Source organism: Propithecus coquereli, unplaced genomic scaffold (genome assembly GCF_000956105.1).
Source record: "Propithecus coquereli isolate 6110/MARCELLA unplaced genomic scaffold, Pcoq_1.0 Scaffold166, whole genome shotgun sequence".
Lineage (NCBI taxonomy): Eukaryota > Metazoa > Chordata > Mammalia > Primates > Indriidae > Propithecus > Propithecus coquereli.
In genome coordinates, this window is record NW_012141191.1 from 2212650 (window position 1) to 2222923 (window position 10274).

At 35.4% G+C, this 10274-nt stretch overlaps 1 pseudogene; it reads left to right on the forward strand.

The window, feature by feature from the left end:
• The window catches only part of LOC105808030, a 35292-nt pseudogene extending 26904 nt beyond the window's left edge, over positions 1 to 8388 (forward strand).
• Positions 8389 to 10274: the final 1886 nt, after the last annotated feature.

The following is a 10274-nucleotide window of genomic DNA, read 5'->3' on the forward strand; positions in this document are numbered from 1 at the left end:
AATAGGTGGATAAAGGAGAAAGCGGAAAATGAAAGAAGAAAGGAAAGAAGATAAAGAGAGAGAGAAAGGAGATGAAGGGAAGTAGGGAGGGATATTGTTAGAGAGAAAGAGAAAAGGAGAGGGATGGAGAGAGGGAGAAAGGAAGAGAGGCAAAAAAGGAATGAAAAATTCTCAGCCAGGTTATACAGTAAGCACATGGTAATGAAAAATATTACTGGACCTAAGGTCAGTAGAAATCATTTTAGCCCTTGCATTTACCTATTCTATGGCCTTGAATAAATCAGTCTCCCTCTCTGGACCTGTGTTTTCTTATCAGTAGAATTAAGGTTTGAACTTGAAGACAAGAGGAATCTTGGATCTCTTCAGATGCTATCATTCTGTGGATCTGTAATCATGAGTGGATAAGTGTTCTCAAATGCCTAATACGCTCTTCTCCACTGGCCCTCCAGCTCCCCAAAGTACAAAACAACCCATGGCCTTGAACGATGCAAATCTGTTTGAAAACACTTTTTACTCTGTCATTCCAGCTTTTATCTCACTAAACTAAGACTGTTGAAAATGCAGCAGGATCATTAAAATCAAGTCTTAGACCTCTGTTCCCTTGTAATCAGCAAGTACTTCTATGTTCTGACCGAAGAAGACAATTAAAAGCATATAAAAGCCTCAGCAGCAGGAATGATAGACTGCACCATTTCTTTGAGTACATAAATGTCATTTTCTAGAAGGACTGATGTTATTATCCAGGTTTCTCTTGATTAGGACTCTCCTGTGGCATCCACACTTGATGGAACTGTGAGCGGACAGGAGGAAAGAATGGTAGACCGGCTTGTATCGTACAGCTTGTGGGCTCTGGTGCATTTCTGATTACATCTGGTGTGATACATTTCACAGCGTGGCTACTGCGTATGTCTGCTGCTTCATACCAGTGTTCTGTAGGCTGTTGGCCAAGAAATGAAGTGAACCACACAGTCAGCTACAATGAGTAAGACTGGAGTAAGCAAGAAATGCAGTCTTGTAATTTCACTCTGGAACAGTTGTGCTGAGTGGTTGGGCAAGGGATTGGACTGAGGCCTCTTTTCTGTATATACACACACTTTACATATGTTTGTATAAGCCTCTCCCATTTGAAGCCATAGATTACATGCACACATATCACATATTTACATACAAATGTTCAAGGAGCATGCATAAACCTACTCAGTTTTGGGAAACTCTTGGATTATACCCAGTAAAATTAAATCCAGTCATAACATTGGATTTGTGTTATATATTCAAACATTAAATGTGGTATTTCTCAGGATAAGACTTCTTTTGAGGTGTAGGGTGTAACTACTAATTGGTTAAAGTAAATTAGTCTTACACACACCCAGGTATCCAAATGTTGTAACTCTCCTCCATGTCCTAAGTTGGAAATAATCATAATAAGAATAGATCAATATTGGATTAATTCTCAATAAATAATCTTAAAAAGAAAGGAAATAAATACAGAGTTTATACATAGCATAGTATACATTTCACATGGGAGGCCATGTTATCTCTTTGTGTTATTATTGCTTATGATTCTACTGTCGCTACTGTTCTTGGCCTTGGGCTGTTTGAGCGTGGCAACTGTGTCTCATATGTCTTGTTTCAATCATAGCTTTCTCTCATCACAGATGTTAATAAATGCTTGTAATCACCTTGTAGTGGGTTGTCCTGAATGTTTCATAATTTTAAAATTAAGAATTTGTATTTATCTTTGAAATGTGTTTTGTTATTGAGATTTGAGTATGTGTCTATTGGTCTGCAACTCCTACTGAACCACCTAGTGACATCCCCAAGGTGCAAAAGAGTTGTCCAGTTTCCCATGCTACCATTTTGCACAACTCTATCTTGCAAATGGCTTCATGATTGTAGATAGCTACTTTTCTTCAGACTAATGCAAACTTACCCTTCTTTCAAAACTTCCCTTTATCTGGGGGGTGCAAATGTTTCTCTTTCAAAGAGTTCTCCTCATGCAAAATAAATTGAGGGAGTATCTTCATGTATTTACCTATTTCTTCAAAAATATTGTGCCAAAAAATGGGTAATGAAGCTTTTTCACTATTAAGTTTTTAGATAATGCCACGTAAGTGAAAATAAATATTAAATGAACTGGGATCTATGGAAAAACTAGAAGGCAGTATAGATAATATATCTACAAGTAAGTGAAATTTGGTTGCACTGAGCTTATATGGACTTACTAAAAACCATGTCAATGTGCCTGAGACACAAGTGCTTTCTCAATAAAATTGAAGAGGCAGAATTTACGGACATAGGTGACCTGTAGTCCATGCTTCATGCATCCTAATTAAGTAAAGCAGTCACTGAAATTACTTTCTGTCATCTGGAAAGGAGCAATTACAGTTATGCTTCAGATTGTTGATTTTGTTAGTGAATAAGGTTTTATATTAATATTTAGTTGACTCTTCTAATCAACCTAGGGTTAATAAATTAATGTCCATAGTTGTCAAAATGGAATGTGACAATGGGGGAAACCTCTTAAGTGCTTAGAAAATAGAGACTTCAAAAAATCTAACATGAAATCTTCCATTTCCAAATGATAAAGTTAGGGTTGGTGATAATTTTTGTTTTGTTTCTTACTAAAACTAAAAAAAATCTTAAAATTATAAATAAAGTCTATGTTTTCATCACCAAATTGAGTTTTAATATGATACACAAAAATTTAATTAGAATAGATTTATATAGTATTCTCTACCTGTCTCTATTTAATAAATATTACCACGTATTTTATGACCCTCACTAGATGATAAGCTCTTCAAGGGTAGTTACTGTGAGATTTTTCTTTTAGAGATCCTTATTATAGCAGGTCCCCAATAAAAGTCTGATGAATGAGTAAATTTTTATATTATGTTTTTATACAACATATAAATGAATTTGCGTCTTCTAGTGCCTTTTCTTAAGATATGTTAAGTCTCTAAAAGTAGCTTCTAGTTATTATATTAGAAGACTTTCGGGAAAGATTGCAATGTTTGCATCCTTTGGTCTTCTTGGTAGTCTCATCTTCCTCTTCTTGAACAATCTAAACTCTATAAATTGCTGGTTACTTGATAAGTACAGTTAGCTGAATGATTGTCAGCCAAGTTTTTACTGATAAAGAAAAAAAAATGAACTTAAGGGGGAAAGTTTTGGGAATAATTCTGATTAGCTACAACAAACGGGTTGGCCTACTAAAGGAAAGAATTGGGCTGGAATAACCAACAGGTTGGGATTAATCCACTCTTACGAACTGCCACTGTAAATAAAGAATAAGATTGAGGAAACAGTATTAAGAGATTTTGTAGCAGCTAAATTATGTATCTTGACCATTTTTTTCAATGAGTGGGTAAGCTAGAGTAAGATCTGAAGTTATTGAAGTTATTTCTAATTAATTTTCCAGAAATCAAATTTCTAGAATGTATACATGCACACACATATACAGACCCACACTGAGTGATATGCTGATACATGTCCAACAACCCAATGACAGTTGTCTGAAAAAAATAGTAAAAATAGCAAAAACCCCTAATTTGTAGCATTATTGATATCCATGATGTAACTGCATCCACCATGACTGATTTCGAGCTACCAAGGTAATGTTACTGAGCACAGAGTTGGGAAGGGATGTACGTGATTAGAGGTGACCCACACCCAGTATAAAAGTATCTCAATTTGTATGTGTGAAATATTCACCTCTCTTTTCCTTTCATTTCAGCCAACTCAATAGAACAATGAGACTTACCTCTTCTTGGGAATAAGCTCAATTTAGTGAAGCCCATTCAGTTTATAAATGTTATCTATAAACATAAACCTCCCTCCAATCCTTCTATCATTTTGCCAAGGACCCAGGCTTATCTGACCAAGTTGGTTGCTGCCTACCTCCCTACTATTTCAAGCAGAGCTGGGGCATGGTCATCATGACAGCCAGAGGTTGCAGCTTTGAAGTATAGCAGGTCTTCAAATAACATTGTTTTGTTCCATGTTGTTTCATTATGAGAAAAAACATTGATTCCCAACTGGAACCACTGTCTATGTGGAGTTTGCATTGTTCTTTCTCCCTATGTCTGTGTGGGTTTTCTCTGGGTACTTTGGTTTCTCTCATATCCCAAAGATGTGCACGTTAGGTGAACTGATGTGTCTAAATGGTCCCAATGTGAGTGATTGTGGGTGTTGTCAACCTGAAATAATTGAAAATATCTGAATCTAAGTTTTTAAAAGAATTTATTCAAGCACAAAGGTGAGGATAGCCGCTCAGGTAACACAAACTCCAAAGGAATGGGATCAGTGATCTGAAGTGAAGAAGCTAAGGCTTCATTTATATAGGCAGAAGCAAAGAAATTTATCAGAATTACAACATTTTCTATACAGTGCTGTTTTATGACTTACAGCAATTTGGTTGGTTACAGCTTGTTCTTTTTGAGGAAAAGTATATTTAACATTCCTTTTTGAGCAATTCGATAGTTATAGGGTCTTTTACCATCTGGTCTGGGTCATGTACAGGAAAAAGGAAGGAAGTTTATCTGCAACAAAGGATCAGTAACTAAGAGGGAAGGGGATCTTATCTCCAGTGCCATTTATTCTTTCTCAACATTTTACAGGGCAAGAAAAATAAGAAAGAGGGTTAATCTATAATCAGAGAAGCAAAAGTTGCAGCAGCTTGCTACGTGACTCAGGTCTCACAATCACATTTCCTTCAAAGCTCAAAATAATTTAAAATTCCAAAGACTTTAATTTGAATTATTTTCATGGTGTGAGTGTGAGTGTGCCCTATTATAGAAAGGGCCTTGGCCAGGCTCAGCTCCCACCTTGTGCCCTGAGCTGCCAGGATAGGCACTGGCCACCCACCACCCTGATCTGCAATAAGTGGGTTGGAAAATGAATAAATGAATGAATGTAAATTGTTACCAAGTAAAAACTCATCAAATATGTGATAATCATACAAATACACACAATAAACTATGCCAGTCTAAAACTCTCAGCAATATTGGTTTTTATTTGTTTGTGAACTGCATGGAGGTAGGAAGTGTTCTGGACAATTTTGACTTTGCAAACATTTGTTTCTTGATTTAACCTACCACCACTATGACCACCATCACTCACCGATTCACCAAAACTTGGGTAAATAACTCTGTTTCTACTAATCTTTCTTAATATATATATAGCTCATATTTATTTTCATGTTTAATAGTAGAAGTGTTTTTGATCTTTATTTAGAAGTTTAGTGATGTTTTTGTGACCAGAAATATGTATGCAATGGGAAATTAACTCTTGTTTGTATCAATTAACCTATGGTAAAATTGATTTCATTACATGTTAGTTTGCTTAAAGTTGTAGTTTCCAAGAACCTATCTATGAAATGAAGTGAAGACTTATTGTACTGACTTGTGTATATTAAAGGTAGCTGTGTCCCAGGGACCTTGCTCTCAGCACAACCCACATCTTTCATCTTATTCTGGCTGTTTCACTGCCAATGGTTTAGGACCCCTTCTTTTTATTTCCTATGTTTCCCCTCACTTCAGGGACTAAGGGCCCTAGCCTGCTTAATATGGTGAGACAACTTGTCAATGAATGAATAAGATAGGTGCCAGAAGAGTAATATGGAAATGGGATCTGATTGTTTAACTCTGCTTATAATCAATAATTAGCACTAAGTAAAGCAAGGAGTTTTAATCAATGTAAATGGAACCATGATGAATAGGTAACCAGCTAAATGGAATCCAGGAAATAATAGAGTATAATTCAAAAACAAAGGTGACATTTAATTAAAATATATAAAAAGCATCTGACAGGAATGAAGGTTACTTCCTTGCAGATTCTGGAAATTCAGTCAATGAATATTTATTGAGAACCCATGGCGATATGCATAGTGCTGTACTATACAAAATAACATACCAAAATGCAATATTCTGACATACTAGAAATTGTCTATTTCTAATCAACAAATATATTCCAAAATCTACCCAATTAAGCCTTTATTGAAGCTAATTAAAAACTTAGATGTACATTAATTCCTGATGGAATTTTATAATGCAAATTCAATGACTAAGTAATCCAGTATGTCTTTTCTTATAAAGAAATGAATCACCTTGTTACTTCAAAATCCACTGGCAAAATGCTAAAAGTAATAATAAAGATCATCATTGAAAAACTGCTGTAAAGCAGATTTAAAACAAACACACACATGTCCTCAGTGTTGTGGTAGGAAAAAAAATGCCTACATTTTTGGGCTTGAGATTAACTAGACACAGGAAATCATTTTTTCTAGGGGTCTAGATCTTTTCATCACGTATACTCTTATATCATCTCTGTTAATGAAATGTTATTACATTTATGTAGACTTAGAATGATTATCTTCTTATCATGTCCTTCACTTCTGCGATCTTTCCTCTTCTTTCTTTTGTCCTATTAGCTTGTTTCACTTCTGCACCATTCAGACTATATTTTAGTAATACATTGAGCTTAATGGTAAATTTACAACCTGATATTTGTAAATATGACCAGATATTAGTAAATACATGGAAGATGGGTTCCACTATCTTCCCTCTAGATCAATAAGTAGGAAGTGTCAAATTTTAATGATTTTCAAACTATGGTTTATGAAATATATTTTGTGAAAGAATTGGTAGCCAAACACATTTAGACTGGGATTAGCCCAATGGCTCCAGCCTTGACCTTGAAGTTGAGAATATTACATGTGAAAGGGTAATGTGTAAATCTCCCATAATCTCAGAAATTGAAAATTCTGTAGCTCTAGTGGAATATAAACTGGCGCACAAACAACAAACACAAAAATAATAATAATGTTTTCTTAAGTATCTACTTTAATAAAAGCCAGGTACCTGGCTTTCTTAAGTACCCACTATGTGTGAATACCATGCTAGGTATTTCATCCACATTGCATCCATTCTTGGTAGTGACTTAACGAAAGAGTTATCACTATCCTATTTTTATAAATGAAGAAGTTGAAGCTTAGAAAGTTCAGGAGAAATAAGAGGTAGAACCAATATTCAAACTCAAATCAGGCTAGCTATAAAAATTTTACTTTCCTAACTACTATGGCAATCTGATTTCAAGCTCTGAAAGGGCAGAGACCATGTTGGTTTTGCTCATCTTTCTATTCCTAGCACCTAATAATTTGCTTGGCATTTAATGTATATGTGTGAGTTGAAAGAATAAATGAATATCTTTCCTATTCTTGTTAGCTGTCTTGGTTTTTTATTTTTATTTGTAAAGTGAGAATTATAATGTTAAAATGTTTTGTTAAATTTTCAGACATTTAATGAGACCATATGACTTAATGTGTTTGCAGCAGTTTAATTGCTCAGTATGAAACAGTGAGGAGCAGCAGGAGCCCGAGATATAATCTAGGAAAGGCCAAAATATACAGAGATGTTGAAGTCAACTCCCAAATCCCATGAGTTCAACAATTCAACATTTGACTCACATAATTTTATCGGTGACCATAAATACTCCTTGCCTATGTAATTTCTTTTCAAATGTTTCATGTCAATATCAGCATAGTAAATGCAAGAATTAAAATGAAAAGCTCTGGGCTGCACGTTCAACAGTCCTGTGGCTCTGTCTCTTGCCTCAACAGTGTTTGCACCGAACAGACCTCTCTACCAGCCTTGGACCACCCTCTAATATCCTCTCCACTTGCAACCTGCTGGACCATCTTCTCAGCCATCTCCTGCTTCTGGGACTAGCCAACACCGTTTTTGTGGTTAGTTTCTTACCGCCAACCAACCGTGATCTCCCAGAATTATCCCACCGAGATGAAGGCAGTGATCAACTGCCTGGTCAATTTGCATCTGCAGGCTTCCTACACCAACTTCTCTCTGAGCTTCTGTTTCCACTGCCACGATGTGTCTCTGGAAAGTGTGGGGCACTTCTTTGTGAATTAGCTGAGAGGAGCTAAGGCTCCAAGCATCTCTTGAAGATGCAAAACAAGCGTGGCAGAAGCCATCTCAAGATGAGTATGGTGAAACCCTGGATGCAATGGAAGGTGCCATGGCCCTGGACAAGAACCTGAACGAGGCCCTTTTGGATCTTCATGGCCTGGGTTCTGTCCAAACAGATCCTCATCTCTCTGACTTCCTGGAGAGCCACTTCCTAGAAGAGAAAGTGAAACTCATCAAGAAGATGAGACCACGTGACCAACCTCCGCAGGCTGGTGGGCCCCAGGGTAGGCCCGGCGAGCATCTCTCCCAAAGGGTCACCTGTAAGCAGACCAGGATTCTGCGGGTGGCGACCTCTGAGGGGCCCCTCTCAAAGTATCTAGGCTTCTGCCTGAGCCTCTCCCTCCAGTCACTGGGCAGCTTTTTAACCACGCTGGATGCCTCTCCCGAGACTTGGACCAAATGGAAATAAAGCTTTGTGCAAAAGAAAGAGAGAGAGAGAGGAGAGAGAGAGAGAGAGAGACAGAGTGAGCAAAAAGGAGCAATCTTTAAATTCAGTCTGTCTTTGTAGCCCAGGTAAAACTGCCAAATAGTATTGACTACATTCTGGGTGTTAAATTTATGAATTTGCTATTACAAATTAATACATGTATTTGTTATGTCCAAGCTAGCATTGCTGCACTAAATTCCAAAATGAATAATCTTGTCTTATAAAATAACGTTTTATGTTCTTAAAATGTCATTTAGCCTGATTAATCAAGGAAAACCTGAGTGTCATTTCAGCAATCTCGAAGCTTTGTTAAAATTTAGGATTCTGTCATAAAAGAAAAATAGAACTCATCTTACCAAATAAGATGTCTTGTCAGCTCTAAAAACAAAACAATAGCAAATTATTTTTAAATAATTTAAATATGCCCTAACTATAAAAGTAGCATATGTTCATGGAACAAACTTTAGAAAATGTAATCAAAAATAAGAAATTAAATATAACACTTGAGCCTTGAGCCTAAGATAACCACAGTGTACACTTATTAACATTTGTTTGTATATACTTAGACATCTTATACTTTATTTACAGATATGTGAGTCAGCGGAAAAAGAATGTGAATCTGACACTCTTGTCTTTATAGACATCTTCAATATGTCATTTTAGGTACTTGGACACCTGGTGTAGTTCCTTTTGGTTAAGGGGTCAGTCTGTACCCTGGTACATGACTCAAATAACCCACCAAGAGAATGTCATTGCCCAAATTCAACTATAATTTTCCTGCTAAATATTCTTCCCGAATTCTAGTTATCTATCTATTGTTGGTTATTAATATCTATAACATTGGCATTTGAACCCATTTCTATTAATATGAGGATCTGGAGTGACTTAATATGGTTTCTTGCTGACAGTGTTTCATAATACATCATTACATATTTTGATTCACAAAGATTTTATAGTGCCAGAAGGACTGTTCTCAAGAACAGCATATTGAAATTTCTATTGATTTTCTTTTTTCCATCATAAGCTTAGACCATCTAAACTTTATCATGGTATTTCTTTCTTTATCATATCTCCACATAGTATTTAAATTTGGAGTGGATAAATCTTGAACTTTTTAGGGGGAAAATACTTACATCTTAATTTGGTGTCATTTTATATTTTGGTCATCTTTTAAGATGCAGTTTTACTCCATGCTGAATTTTGTTCATTTTTGGCATTACAAATCTATGCACGCACAGAGCATATTAAACAATTGCTCTTGTTAAGTTGATTTCTATATAGTATTTTATCTTTTACTCTGTCTTGATGTAAGAACTTTGATCTTATTATAGGTCAGGAGTTCTTTATCTGAAATCCTCAAGATACCCAAGAGTCCAAGGATTGAATTCAGAAAGTCTATGAATTTGGATAGAAAAAAAAAAATACGTCTTATATTCACTAACTTCTACCTGAAATTTAGCAGTTTCTTTGATTATAAATATAGACAACAAACCACAATAGTATTAGCAATGTCTATGACTCTGTCACTAATAAAATTCACAAATATTTTTATATCACCTTATAGTTGTCATAGGTATCTTAAAATGTCATTTATATTCATCTCTACTCCGAATTTATTAGACCTACTGCTAGATCTTGGTATTTAATGTATTAATAAAGGCTTGAATATTTTATTCTATCACCAATTTTGGGTTTTACTATTTCAACAACTGTATTTCAATATAATTGGTTTTCTTTGTAAACAGATATAGTTTATTTTATGCATAAAAGCTGCTTTTAAAATAAGATTATCATCCGTCTATTTATTTGAGTCTCCCAAAGATTAGGATAATATACCAAAATATAACATTAATGATGTTACAGATGTA